Below are 14,971 nucleotides of genomic sequence, written 5' to 3' on the forward strand. Positions count from 1 at the left end.
AGAGTTCCCATATACCCCCTGATCTTTCCCCATTACAGTTGCCCCCATATTTAACATCTTGCATTAGTGTGGTACGTTTGTTACAATTGCTGAACCAATATTGATACATCATTGTTAACTAAAGTCCGTAGTTTACACTACAGTTCATTCTTTGTGTTGTATATTCCAGGGGTTTTGACAAATGCAGAATGACATGTATCCACCATTGTAGTATCATACAGAAGAGTTTCACAGCCCTGAAAATGCTCGGAGCTTCACCTGTCCGTCTCTCCCTCCCAGCCCCAACCTCCAGGCAACCACTGACATTTTTATCATCTCTATAGTTTTGCCTTTTCAGAATGTCATATAGTTGGAATCATACCGTATATAATCTTTTCAGACTGGCTTCTTTCACTTAGTAATTGTGTTAAAGACTCTTCCATGTCTTTCTGAAGTTTGATAGCTTTTTGTGTTTTTAATCGCTGAAATAATATTCCATTGTACGGATGTCCCACGGTTTGTTTATCCGTTCACCTATTGAAGGACATCTTGGTTGCTTCCATTATTTTATTTGTTTTATCTTATTGACTTATTTCTTAGTTTTTTAATTTTCAAAATCATGTAAACGTGGGCAACAAGCAAAATGTCCATCATTCAGGAGCTGGTTCGGTTTGGTCTGACCACATGTGGCGTTCTGTGCAGCTGTTAGAAATGACCTGCAGTCAGCGTGTTGGTAAGGATGTGGAGCAAATGGAACGTTCACACGCTGCTGGCGGGAATGTAAACAGGTACAACTGCTTTGGAAGACTATTTGGCAGTATCTACTAAAGCTGAACATATTCACCCTCTGTGACCCAGAAACCCCACTTCTGGGTATATACCCAACTGAAATAACTTCATATATACATGTATAAGAATGTTCAAAGCAGCACTATTCACACAGTCGAAAGCAGGAAAGGATCCAAATGTCTATCAACAATAGAATGGATGAAATACTCATTCAGTGGAATACTAGGCACCTACGTAAAAGAATCAACTACCCATGCACACGACAGTGATGCATCTCATTGATGAAATGAGCGAAAGAAGCTGGATACAAAAGAAGCATTCCACATGATTCCATTTAGATGAAGGTCCAGAATAGGTGAAACGAAGCTATGGCTTCAGAAGTCAGTATGGGGTGCCTCTGGGGGCAGAGGGTGGGGAATTAATTTTAAGAGGCAAGACAGAGTTTCCTTCCGAGGGAGCTGGAAATATCCTATATCTTGATCTGAGTGGTGGATGTGAGAGTGAGATACGTGTGTGTGTGTATCTTAAGCTACACTATGCACTTAAGATCAGTGCACTCTACAACACAATTGTTATACCTCAATTCAAAAACTTCAAATATCATAATACTCTGTAGTCACTGACAGAAAGATGGCCAGCATCGAGGGGGAAAGTAGCCACAGATGAGTACAACTAAAATGACCTTATTTATGCAAAAGCATCTACACATATGCATTCCATCTATAGATGACTTCAAAATTATGTGAACTACCATTCCTGCGCGCTTGCTGTGTTTCAGGTGCTGTCCTAAGCACGTTGTTACATCATTCCATCCCTACAACAGTCTTACGAGGTATGGACCATTACTGACCCCACTTTACAGATGAGGGGACTGAGGCACAGAGAGGTTAGGTAACTTGCTTGTAGTCAACCAGCTGATAAACGGTAGATCTGGATTTGAATCCAGGTCTTCTGGTGCCAGAGCCCATGCTCTTACGTAAATCCCAAAACCCTGACCATAGTCCACGAAGCTCCGTAAGGTCTGGCCCCAGCCACCCTCTGATGCTTCCCCTGGTCCTTGCTCCTCACCCCAACACTGCAGCTCACCATCTTCCTTTCCCTTCCCTGAAAACACCACCTCCTCACACCACAGGGCTTGCACATTTGCTGTTCCCTCTGCCAGGAATACCTTTTTCCTGCTCCTCTTTGCTGCAGTAATTTCTTCTCAACCCTTAGGTCTCAGCTCAAGTGTCATCTCCTCCAGGAAGTCTTCGTGGCCCCCAGCCTGGGACCCTGGTTCCCATGATCCTCCCCCATGGGCCTCATCACTGTTTTACCAGCTTTTCCAGTGCTCTAAGGGCCAGGAAGTATCTATTTTACTCAGAGCCATGTCCCCTCTGCCCACCATGGCATGAGTGGCCACTCAACAACATTTGCTGAGTGAATGAATGAATGAATCCATCTGCCAGGGCAGATTGACTTGGAGAGACACCTGGAAGGTTGACATCAAAATGTGGTTAACAGAAGAAGTAGATTCTGGGGGATTTTTACATCATCTTTATACTTCAGGGTTTATCTGCTGGGTATCTTTCTCGTAGGCAGGTATCATTTCCCAAGCCCTCAGCATTTCCCTTGTCTGGCGGACCCCCGTCTGCCTCCTCCCCGCCCCCTCCGTGCACACACTCTCCTGGCTCTGCCTACAGCCCGTGGGCGGTGTATTAATAAATGGGAGTGAGAAGGTCACCCAGCTCGCAAGCACTGAGCCGCCCAAGCCCTCAGCATTTCCCTTGTCTGGCGGACCCCCGTCTGCCTCCTCCCCGCCCCCTCCCTGCACACACTCTCCTGGCTCTGCCTACAGCCCGTGGGCGGTGTATTAATAAATGGGAGGGAGAAGGTCACCCAGCTCGCAAGCACTGAGCCATCCTTGACTCGCACGCAGATGAAATGCGCTGAGGCAGGGGAGCCGCTTCACCAGGCACACTGAGCACGTGCGAGCTATTTCTGATTCCCACCAGGTCGGGCATAGCGCATCTGCCTGGGAGCCGGGGCCAGCCTGGCAGGCAGCGGGTGGAACCAATGACCAGCCACCCCAGCCTTGCTCACGCCAGATCCAGCCACTGCCCAGCTGAAAACCCCCACAGCTCTACAGTGCCAGAGGGGGTGAGGCCATCCAGGCTCTGCAAGATCCAGCCCTGCTCACCTTCCTGTTCACCACTCTCCCATCGGCAGCCAGGTCCTCTCTCAACTCTGGGCCTTTGCATGTGCTGTCCCCTCTGCCAGGAACACCGACTTTGTCCCCAGGTGTGGCTCACTCCAGCTTAACCTACAGGTCTCAGCTTGGACCACTTCCTCCTCCAAGAATCCTTCTCTGACCACTACCCCAGCTTGGTTGCTCCTTGTCCTAGGGCCTCCTGTGATCACAGCCAGTATCCTGCTGTTGTCTTAGTGGTCTAGGATCTCTCTCCTGGACTGTGATGTGGCCACCTTGAGGGCCCTCATCTCCATGTCCCCAGCATCTGGCAAGGGCCTGGCCCAGAGCAGGCATGAATCCTCATTTGCCAACTGACTACACACAGAAGAAAGTACCCAGAGTGCTGAGAAAGGGCAGAAGAGGACTCAGAAGAAGTTGGGGGTGGGGAGCAGGTGGGGAGCAAATGATTGAGTTTGGTTGTGACCTGGGGGCGAAGGGTCAAAGAGATGTGGTCTTAGGGGACAGGGAAGGTATAGAGGGAGACCAGTCCTCAGTCAGCAGACAGTCCACAGTCTGATCAGTTACCTCACCAAGCCAGCAGCCCCCTAGAGGTCCCAGGCAGCCAGGCAAAGGGCTCAGGGAGGCTGAGATTCCAGGTACCAGGTGTGGCTGCTCGCAGGCCCTGCCTCCCCCAGCTCTGACAAGTACAGTCGATGTGGAATCTGTACAAAACAGAGCATTTTTTCTAAATATATCTGCTCCCCAATGCAGGACACGCAGAGAGGGAGTGGGGGGCGTGAAGCAGGCCTGCTGCACTGGGAGAACTGGTGCATCCGCCCACGGCCCCGCAGCTGCCGGCCCTGGCTGCGGGAGTCCACCCCAGGCCAAGGGACTGGCCTGGCTGGGCCCCTCCAAGCAGGGTTCCCACTGCCTGACCTCCCACCCAAAAGCTGCCGCCTTGAATGTGGGCCACGCGCAAACCAGGCCAGCAGAGGAGGGAGGGGACTGAGATAGGCCTGGGGGAGGGGGGCACAGAAGCAGGCCTGGAGAGGGGACAGAGATGGGCCTGGGGGAGGGAGCCATAGAAGCTGGCCTGGGGGTGGGGGCCTTGGTCCCACACATTCCAGAGTTCAGGCTCTCCCCACTGCCTTGTGTGCAAGAGAGAGGCACAGAGAGGGAAGAAACTCCATAGGGTCACACAGGCTGGGGGTTATGAGGGGAGGGGGGCTAAGAATCCTCATTCCCAGGCCTCCCAGGCACCTTGAGGGTTCTTAGAACTCTCTTCGGCTTCTTGAAGTTCTCTCTAGGATTCTTTGGAGAGGGGTAGCAGAAAGCACTAGATTCTGAGTCAAGAGGCCTGTGACTCAGTCCCATCACCACCACTGAGGCCCTTACACAAGTCATCTCTGGGCCTCAGTTTCCCCATCTGCAAAACAGGGATAAGCACGTCTCCCTCCATGTGCAGGGGTCTACGTTCAAAGTGCTCACTCCTTTTCCCTCTTTCCCAGGCTAGTCTCCCAGGGAGGTCCAGGCCAACCTTCTGTGAGCCGATCTGGACCAGTGTTTGGGAGGAGGTGCCAGAGGGTTCCAGTGGGGGAGAGGTGTCACAAGAGCACAACAGTATCAGCTGCCAACATCTTGAGCACACACTGTATATGAGGCCCTGAGTTTTAACATGTAGGAACTCAAGCCACTGGGCATAAGGAAGAGACAGTGATGTCAAGCTCTGACCCAGGCCCCGCCAGCATCTGCACAATGTCACCATGCAGAGTCTCAACTGGATTCCCCAAAGTCACTCCCAGAGGCAGAACGTGTGTGCATGTGAGACAGAATAAGTGTTAATTATCGTTTTAAGCCACTAACTTCAGGGGTAATTTGTTACACCGTAAAAGATAACTAATAAAGAAGATGAGCCCTGAGATGGGGCAGACGAGAGGCCAGAGAGAAGCAGGGGCTGGTTTCTGAGGGTCTGGCAGGCCATGTGCCCAGGCTGGGAGTGTGGTCTCCTTCCTCTAGTGGCCTCTGTTCTGTCCAGAGGTGCATCCCTGCCAAACTCAGCCAGCCCTGTGGCTGCTCCTCGGGACTGTGCACAGACACAAGAACAGACCCGACTCAGAGATCCTATACTAGGTGCCAGCACCAAGCTAACGGCATTCACCCGTCAGTTCTCAGAAAATTCTCAAACAACCCTTTAGAGGTGAGTGCTGTTATCCCCAGTGCCTAGAATAATCTCTGGCACATAGCGGATATTTGTATTCGTTAGTGTGGAGTAGGCTGCAGTAATACATGGACCCCAAAATGTAGAGGCTTAAGGAACAAGCAACATATTCCCTTCCTAGAAATAAATTTTCAAACAGTGGAGCTTTTTCCAGGTTGGAAAAACAGGCCCGGCAGATCCGCAGGCTAAACAGAGGGCAACCCACCAGCCAGCTTCCCATTCACTCAGCCTCGGGCCCCCCCACGGTGTCAGGTCCAGGTGATGAAGTGGCCCCCAGAGAAAGGCACCCACTCCCAGGGCTGGCAGAGGAGGGGATGGGGGCTGCAATGGCCACACTGGCCGGGGCTGCTGTGACCTGGCCCCTTGGTGGGAGGGGCACAGGTTTTCCTCTTGCCCAGCATCTCCCCCTGACCTGGCTGGCTGCCTCTTCACCTCTCCCCACAGGCCCACAGGCTCAGCAGGGCTTGGGCACCACTTGGGAGCTGTCACCTACAGTGTGCCAGGCCCTGGACGGGGCTCTGCTGGCATCAGACTGGCCTCTGCCCTGGAGGAGACCCTCGCAATCCAGTCCGTCGGTGTCTATAGTGACCCACGTGGGAGAGAGGGCAGGTTTCCTGGGAAGGGGAGGCCTGAGCAGAGCCATAAATAACAAACAGGAGTTACCAACCACTCCGGGGAAGGGTCTTCTGGGCAGAGGAAACAATAAAAACTAAGGCTGGGAGGCCAGAGGACATGGAGTGTTCCAGGAATCCCAAGTCATTCAGCCGAGCTGCAGGTTGGGGTACGATGGGGGAGCAGCAGGAGGGGGCTTCAGGGGTGCACAGGGGCAGGCGACAGAGAGCACGGGCTGTCTCACTCAGGGCTCTGGGCCACAAACAGGTGTAAGCAGCTGGGTGTGGTTTCCGGTACAATCAATTTGCTTGTGTGTGGAGGACATATGAGCAGGAGATCAGGTAAGAGGCTGGGACAATCATCTTGGCCACAGGTCATGAAGGCTGGAGCCAAAAGATGCTTGAGAAGATGACATGGGGTGGGCAGGAGCCCAACTTCTGCCTTGCTGCTGAACCCCAGGCCCACCCCAAGGGCTGCAGACATGTGGTTGCCAACCCACTGGCCTCCAGGAACAGCACCGTCATTTACCAAACCCCATCTCGCAAATGGTTCCTGGAAGCCTAGGCTACGGTGACCCCTGTCCACGCTGCCCCCTCCCAGGCTGCCCCTGCCTCTGCCCCTGCCCTGGCCAGCATCAACTGAGGTCAGCCATTTCTGGCCTCAGCCTCAGCAAGTGGGCTGGCAGCCAACACCCCATGCCAGTGCCGGGAAGTCCTGTGGAGCGGCCGGTCAGGAGAGCACTGTGGGTTTGCCCTGCTCTGGAACCTTCTGTGGCTCCCTACTTTTTTCAGTGGGAAGCACCCATGCAGGGGGAGTTGAGAGGCTGCAAAAGGGAGGCCCAGTTCCACTCCAGCTTGCTGCGGGACCTCCAGAAATTGCTCAAATGTCCTGAGTTGGACTCAGTGATGGCCAAGGGCTCTGCTACCTACAGCCAGGTAGATTGTCCAGGGAAACCCCCGGGAACCCAATCCACATTCAGCCAAGTTTCTGGCCCTTGCTGGGCTGGCTGCTTCACCTCTCTGAGACTTAGTTCCCTCATATGCCAGCAGTCCACCCCATGGCCTACCAGACCCACGCGGCATGGCCCTGACTCCTCACACAAGCTCCTCCTGGCTCCCGCCAGGCTTCGGACCCGCAGCTCCCCATGGTGCCTCCACAACAGGGCCTTTGCACCAGCTGTTCCACCCAGTTAACTGTTCACCCTCAGGTCTCAGCCTCAGTGTCACCTCCTTGGGGCAGCCCTCCTTGACCCCCAAGACCAGGTAAGATCTCCTCCAAGACCAGGTAAGTTCTCTGTGGTGGCAGCACCTGTCACTGATGTGAGTTCACATTCATCTAGAAGGTTATGGAATGACTGCGGGCCTCCCAAGAGGATCGTGGGCTCCACAGGACAGGCACCAGGGAGCTTGTTCCCTGATATATGCACAGCACCTACTGCGGGCACAGGGCAGGCACTTAACATGGTGTGCTGAGTGGACACTTGGAAGAAGAGAGTGAGGTAGGGAAGGTGAGTCCAGAAGGATGACAATGTCCACGTCATCCATGTCCCAGTGCTGAGAGGATCTGACAATCTACAAAAAGCCTGGCCTAAGTCAGGGCAATGTCACACATACCACACCCCCCACACATACCCCACACCCCCCTCACTCCCCACACACACACCCCACACCCCAAACACATACACACCACATAAGCCCCCCATACACCCCCACATCACACACTTATACATATACCACACACACTCCCTATACACACACACACATGCACACACACACAGCGGGTGGGAAGGAGCCAGAGGGCGGCCCTACCTCCCTGTCCACACCTGCCCTTTCCAGGATCCCCAGTGAACCAGATCTGTGAGGGTCAGAGGCGTAGACAGGCAGAGCTGGGTCTGGCTCTGTGGCTAGCCAAGACCCCCAAGCTGCCCAGAGCCAACCTGCCTCTGCCTCCGCCCCCGCTGTCCCTGGAAGGCCTCACACAGGCCCAGTCCTCCAGGAATCTCTCACACCTCAGAAGTGTTAGGTCCCTGGAGGAGGCATGAGATGCTGACACCTCCTCACCTGCTGCCACACTTCAGCTATGAGGATGGGAGCTAGAGGTCAGGCGAGGAGGCTCAGGGAATTCCCAGCAGTGCCAGGTGGGGCGCAGAGGTGGGCGGGGCAACCCCGACTCCAGCTGCACACATGGGGAAACTGAGGCCCAGAAAGGATAGAAGGAGGCTCACAGTCACCCAGGTGACCTCTTGCCTGGGGTCTGCCTTCTCACCTGAATGCCTGAGTCACACACACACCTGAGTTCAAATCCACCCACCAGCTGTGTAGCCTCAGTTTCCTCAGATGTAAAATGGGATGATCACAGCACCTTGCACCCCCTGCTGGGGGGTGCACACATAGAAAACACAGGTGGCAGAGAGCCCCAAAGCTATCTCCAACCCAGTGTCTTTGGACGTCCAGTCCCATCCAGCCAGCAGCTCCTCCCTAATTGCAGGTGACTCTCCAGAGCTGTCAGGGCAAAGCTGCCTGGTCAGCCGCAGAATCCCAAAGCCCAGCCCCCTGCAGCACACACTGTTCAGAAAAGGCCAGCAACCACTCCAGGGCACACAGCAAGGCCCTGGCACACTGAGACTCAAACTTGGGCCCTGTTCAACTGAGCCTCCATCCCCCCACCCCCCTCAGTGGATCTGGCAGAACAGAGGAGATGCCAAGGCTTGGCGGCAGCTGGGAGGGAGGGAGGCAGGCAGGCAGCTGGGGGGTGGGAAGAACCTTTTCCCCCCATCTTTAGCAAACCCGGATCCCCGTTTCCAAGCTGTGCTCCAAAGTCCTCGGTTGCTGCGTCACCGCGCGCAGTCAGCCCACAGTGGGTGGAAGGAAAGGCTCCCTCCCTCTGGCATGGGCTGGGAGAGCAGAGGGCAGCAGGGAAAGCAGGCAGTGAGTCAGGGGTGAGGACAGAGAGGGCTCCCTAACACCTCCCAGAAGGAAGCCCAGCTCTGTTCACCCCTGAAGTCAGAGGGTTAAGCTGGGAGAGCCTCAGAGATCAAACCCCCACTCCCATCCCCACCCAATAGATGGAGACCATGAGGCCCAGAGAGGTGCAGACACTCAGTCAGGGACACACAGCAGCAAACCAGCTGGTTACTCTTACTACAACCCCCCAAATACCCAGTACCCATCTCCTGATGGCTGCAAAGAAAAAGCCTCCTGGCCCACATCTGTCTGTCACTGTAGAAAGAAAAACACCTGAAGCTAGAAGCTGAGTGCTCCTTCCCCAGCCCCTGGGGCACAGAGTCTCACTGGCCCCACATAATCACAAGCACCTTTTCAGGGCGTGGCTCTGATCCCCTGTTGTGGGGCCCAGCACAGTGCTAGATACACAGCAGGTGCTCAGTAAGTGCCTCAATAAGTCTTGTGCTCCATTTATACACCAGGATGCTGCCCCATTTCTACATCACCAAAGACCGAAGCTGCCCACATCACGTGCTTTCTTAAGCACTCAGTGCCCCTTTAGCCATTTTTGAAGCAAACTCCTGGAGATGGGTCACCTGCACAGGGCTTCTTACGTCTAAGAGGCACACAGCTCATCTACTCAAGGCTGCCTTCACAGGGGCACCCCTACCCCTGTGACAGTGCCCGGGACTTGGTGTGTGTGTGTGTGTGTGTGTGTGTGTGTGTGTGTGTGTGTGTGTGTGTGTGTCAGGGGAGGAGGGCTGCACTGAGGAACCAAACATCTTGCTCTCCCTCACCACTGGCCTGCCATTGTGGTCACTTCTTATCACCCACATCACCTCCCCGTGCCCCGGGGAAGCCTGAGAGACAGGCTGGCTTATGCAAACTATGTTGGTGAAGAGTGAGGAGCTGGGAGAGGCCACAGTTGTCCTCTTACACCCTGGCCTTGGTGCCCGGGAATCTCACAGCTCAGATGGGGCCTCTAGTGAGGCCGGGAAAGTGTGGCCATTCACCAAAACCCAGGGGTGCTTCTGAGGTTGCTCTCTCAGACCAGGCTGAGCTCTGCCTCCAGGGTGTATGTCCAGGTTCCCCAAATCCAGGAGCTGGGTCTGCTATGTTTGATTCCCATGGGCCTGACACTCCCCCTCCATCCCCACCTGCCACTTGCCGTTGAGCAGATGGGAACTTCAGAATCCCCAGAACATGGGGCTGAGACCAGACTCTAAACTCTAACCGACTTGGAGCCAAATCCTGGCACCTCCACTTCACCAGCTGTGGGGCCTTGGACAACTTACTAAAGCTCTCTTGCCCCAATTTCCTTGGCTATAAAACAGGAATGACAATAATAAGGTGGGATGAAGACTGAAAGAGAGGTGGGACATAAGGTGCTTACTAAATGTGGGCCCAGCACCACTCTTGGCCCTGGGCGATGGTCAACATGTTGTGTTACAGAATGAACAGATGAAAAGAAATATCAGCCAATGGTACTGTTGTTATTATTATTATCATCATCAACATCAGCAGGGATCCCCAAGCCTGGTTTTGCAACCAGCCCTGGTGAGGGGTGTAGCAAAATTCTCCAAACAAAATGTGCTTCCATTCATTTTGGGTTTTTGAAAAGGCCACGTCAGACAGCTCGGTGGGGAGGAGGCGGCATTGCGAAACCCAGCACAGAAGGATCTAGGGCCCCACTCCTCGGCTCAGGAAGTGATAAGCAAGCAAGAGGCCCCTACACGCTGGCCACCAAGGACCCAGGGATGGGGACTCCTGGGCTGTGGGTCCCCCCCCAAGTGACCTTGGGCAGAAACCCACCCTCTCTGAGCCTTATTTTCCTCATCTGTCAAATGAAGACAATATCCCTTTCTATTCCTACCCCAGGGATAGCTAGAAGATGTGGGGACTAAACGTGTTCTGCAAACTGTGGAGTGCTGCACACACCCTAAATGCTTCAGTCCTGGCCTGGGGCAGTTGCCAGGAGACACTGTGCTGGGGGGTGTAGGAACAGAACAGGCAACCACCTCCCCGACAGGCCACAACAAAAGAAAGTCTAGTTATGTCAGTCTCGAAGCCCTCCATCCCCAAGAATAGTCTGAAGTGGGGGGTGGGCTTGTCTTTGGTCTAACACACAGGAAGCATCTCCTCAGTGAAAGCCCTTCCCAAAGGGGCCCAGTGAGAGTGTGCATAACCGGGTGCTCCCTACCAACAAAGCTGGCCCCTTCACTCCCTTAACCGACAGGGTCGTCTGTTAGAAGAAACTCCCGAGCCTCCTCAGCCTGTTGACCCCAGCCCTGGGCACGTACACACACCGTCCTTCAAAGCCACTAGAGCAAACTGTCCATCCTGTGATAGTCCCCAGATGTCTAAAGAAGCAGGGGCCTTGAGGCCTCCCTTCCTGGGCTGTCAGGACCACAGGCTCCAGACAGTGGAAGGTGGAAGGCACCTGAGATCACCAGGTCCAAGTCTGCACTTTATCAGGGGAGCCCAAAGAGGGGACATGCCTCATCCAAGGATGCACATCTAATCATCCATGGGGCTCCTGCACAGAGTGGACACCCACCATGACTGCACACTGCCCACCTCCATGACCAGCCTCCCCATGGCCTGCTCGGGAGGGTCACCTCCTCTTACAGGGACACTGATCCCAACCATCCAAAAGTCCACCCAGCACAGGGCTGCCTTCCTGCCTTTATCCACACAGTTCTCTCGGCCAGCAGTGCCCTTCCCCACTTTTCCATCTACCGAATCCCCAAATGCTCCAAAACCTAGATCAAGCGCATGTCCTCCAGGAAGCGTTGCCAGCACTCAGACAGAAACAGCCTCCATCACTAGGAAGGGCCTAGCAGGATGGCAACAGTTCACAAAGCACGCCCCCACCCTGGGTGTGACTCTGTGTCCCCACACCTGCCACAGGGCTGGGCATTGAGTGGGCCTTGGGCAGTACTAGTGGCCCAGAGAAGGAACGGAGGACTCGGAAACAGAGGGAAATGAATGAAAGAAGGGATGAAGAGGTGGACGGGAAAAACAGCACAGGAGGAAACACCAGACCGGAGGGGCACAGACACACCCCGAAGATGCAGGGCCTGCCCAGCCATGGCCCCTCGCCCTCTTGTGCAGCATCTGGGGTACCACAGACACGCTGGGATTTTAGAGGCTACAGGCCTATAACTCCCACAGATCCTGGCCAAATGCCTCTAGGTTTGCTGAAACAGCTGGAGGCCAGAAACACAAAGGGACAGTCGTGTTAGCATCTGGGCCTGGCCAAGGTTCCCAGCATGCCTCACTGCCCAGCCCTCAACTCAGAATAGCCCAGATCATGCTCGGCCACTCATTCAGTCAAAAGAAACAGACTGAGTGCCCGGGACGAGCCAAGACCTGTCCTCAGTACCAGGGGAATGGCATGAAGAGGCAGGCGGGACCCTGCGCCTCCCCACATCAACCACACCAACAGACGTCCAGTATGGAACAGGGACCAAGGGACGTCCAATATGCAGTGAAGGCAGAGGCCCACAGTGCTGTGAAGGTGGTGACAGGGACACAACCTGGCCTGGGCATCCAGGAGGGCCTTCTTCTGGAAGTGATGCTTAAGTTGAGACCTGGAGATGAGTAGTAGTTAAGCAGGCAAGTTGGAGGAAGGGGGTGTGGGATGCTCAGGCAGAGGAACCACAATGTTCCAAGACCCTGATGCTGGAGAGAACGTGGCCTGTTCCAGGAACTGAAAGCAGCCAGGGGGGACCAGAGCCAAAGAGAGGGGGTGGGGAGCAAAAGGTAGCTAGAGAGGTAGCTGGTTGGGGGGGAAGGCTGGGCTTCATTCTGGTAGCCATGGGCATTTATTGTGTACCTACTATGTGCTCTCTAAAAAAAAAATCAGCATTCAAGATTTTATTAATACACATTTCGGAATGTTTAAAGGGAAGTGTTTGAATTCACGGGAGTCAGAAAATGCTATTTTTTAATGCTTTTTGAATAAATGAATCTATCAATCAATCACAGATGTATGGGAGGGTAGAGACCACCTGCTGTCTGTCATATAAAGTGCCCAGGACACAGTTCCTCAGAGCTTCCCCATCATATAGAAGTATTAACATTTATGAAGCCAGTAGCACATAAACTGCACAAGACCTAAGGAGATGCCAGTGAGTGCCCCTGGTACATCCGATACGTCACTGAGTCTTTTAAAAGCTCCAGAGTACACATTCTATCCTCAGTTACCAAGTGCTGCACAGCCTTCCTTCAGAAACACCAGCTCAGCTGCCAGGCAGCCTCCTGCCTGGGGCACAGCCTCAAACCTGCAGCTCCAGCTTGAGGCCGGCATCATCTGGGTGCACCAAACAGGGTCTGCTGGAGGGTGGGGACAACACCAGGCCAACACACGTCCCCAGCGCCCAGCACAGGCCTTGCCCACCCTCTGACAAATGAACGAGGGAAGGGCACCATGGGAGCCACACATAGGCATGCTTGCAGAAGTTGAGCGGCCGTTTCCTGGGTCCTCCTGGAAGGGTCCTGGTCCACCCCTGCCACAGCATAGGGACAGGCCACACACCCGCCCCAAATGCACAGCCAGCATCTCCAGGAGCTGCTGGGAATACACTCGGAGTCTGTCACTGACTGGCCATCAACAGCCAGCTCTGGGGCCTGGCGGTGTCTCCCAACACTCCAGCCTCCAATCAGCCAGGGCATCAGCTCTGCAGCCCCACCCAGCCCTGCTGCCCATGGGAATCTGGCTCAAGCCCCTCTGGTCACCCTGGGAGCAGGCAGCTTCTCTGGCAGAGAAAGGAAGGGAGATGTGGCCACCCAAGGACGGACAGAAGCTGGGCTCCTCCAACAGGCATTCTCTGAGATGGTCCTGTACAACCTCTTTCCACCACCTCCAGCCTGGCAGAAAACACAGCCCCCTCCCACAAATGAAGGCACAAAGGCAGATGAGCCAGGATTTCCCCCCAGGGGGGACTGTGCTGGGAGAGGAGGTGCAATGGGAGTAGAGGCAGGCGGTCCAGGCTCCCTTGGGGCAGGGGACTGCAGCTCCCTCCCCCTCTGTCAATGTCCACTTCCAGGCAGGTGTGGGTGCTGGGAACCCTCCCCCCATCAGCGCAGCCCTCCAAGCCTGGGGCTTCCCGCCTCAGGGCACGTCCTCCACAAACTGGCCTTTACCAACCCACGACCCCTCCCCGCCATTTCATTTCCCCCACAACATCAACAGACTCTGACAGCCCCTCTCTGCAACACGGGCAGTGTGGAGGAAGAAGGGGAGAAGGGAGAGGAATAGAGGGATGGAGGAACTGAGTGACGGAGGTACGGAGGGGGACCCCAGGTGGCAGGTCCGGCTGAAAGAGGCCAGGGGCCATCACATGTCCAGGTAGCACAGGTCCCCTCTCACAGGCCCAGCACATCTGGACCCAGCTGGCCTCCGCGGCCACCTGGTCCATCTGATACCCGCTCTGAACGCGAACCCCTTTCACCGCGGGGCACCGCACGTGGGGGCCTCCCGTAGCCATGTGAGCGCCCCCCCAGCCCAGGTGCCCGGGTCAGCCCGGCCCGTCCCGAGGACGCCAACAGGGAGGGGGCGCTATGCAGCGCGGGGGGGAGGCATTGCCCCCGCCCCCTCCCCAGATGCCAGGTCCGGGGGGGGGAAAAGGCTCGGGAATGGGGGAGCGGGCCGGGGCAGGCTCCCAGGGCCACTGAGGCGGGATCCGTGGCAGCCGGGCTGGATGGAGGAATGTCCTGGACGGCTGGCAAAGCCCCCGCTCTCCCTAGCTCCAAGGCTGGCCGGGCAGGGCAGGGCAGGGGTCCGCCTGTCCCCCAGGCCGCCCTGCGGATTGGGGCAGGGGTCCGCCTGTCCCCCAGGCCGCCCTGCGGATTGGGGAGCTGGCCTGAGTAGAGGGCTCCCCAGCTTTGGCAGCTCCTTAACACGGGGGAGTCCGCGGGAAGAAGAGCCAGAATGGGTGTCCGGCCCTGGACAGGGGGCTCCCGGCCACAGCGCCACCGCCCCCCGGCTTGAGGGTCCGGGGAGACCTGGATGGGGAGATCCCACCTTGAGACAGGGGCTTACCAGCCGCCCCCTCGGACGGGGGGCTCTCAAGACAGAACGGGCAGGGGGAGGGGGCTGTTCTGCGCCAGCCCGTCCCCCGGTTTAGGGAGGTCTGTTGGGGCGGAGACCTGGATTTGGGGGTCTTGCCGAGGCACTGGGCGCGCCGGCTCCGGAAAGGGGGTCTGGGCCACCGCGCGCCACCCCCGCGCCCTTACCTGCGCCCGGCGCCTCGGCCG

At 55.8% G+C, this 14,971-nt stretch overlaps 1 protein-coding gene across 1 annotated transcript in view; it reads right to left on the reverse strand.

The window, feature by feature from the left end:
* Window positions 1-14,971, reverse strand: part of DLGAP4 (discs, large (Drosophila) homolog-associated protein 4) — a 212,668-nt gene extending 197,697 nt beyond the window's left edge. The window contains exon 1 of the mRNA XM_008568631.1: window positions 14,951-14,971. The gene's annotated coding sequence lies outside the window, so the exon portion shown is untranslated. The remainder of the gene's footprint in view (window positions 1-14,950) is intronic.

This window comes from Galeopterus variegatus, unplaced genomic scaffold (genome assembly GCF_000696425.1).
Source record: "Galeopterus variegatus unplaced genomic scaffold, G_variegatus-3.0.2 Scaffold3, whole genome shotgun sequence".
Taxonomy (NCBI): domain Eukaryota; kingdom Metazoa; phylum Chordata; class Mammalia; order Dermoptera; family Cynocephalidae; genus Galeopterus; species Galeopterus variegatus.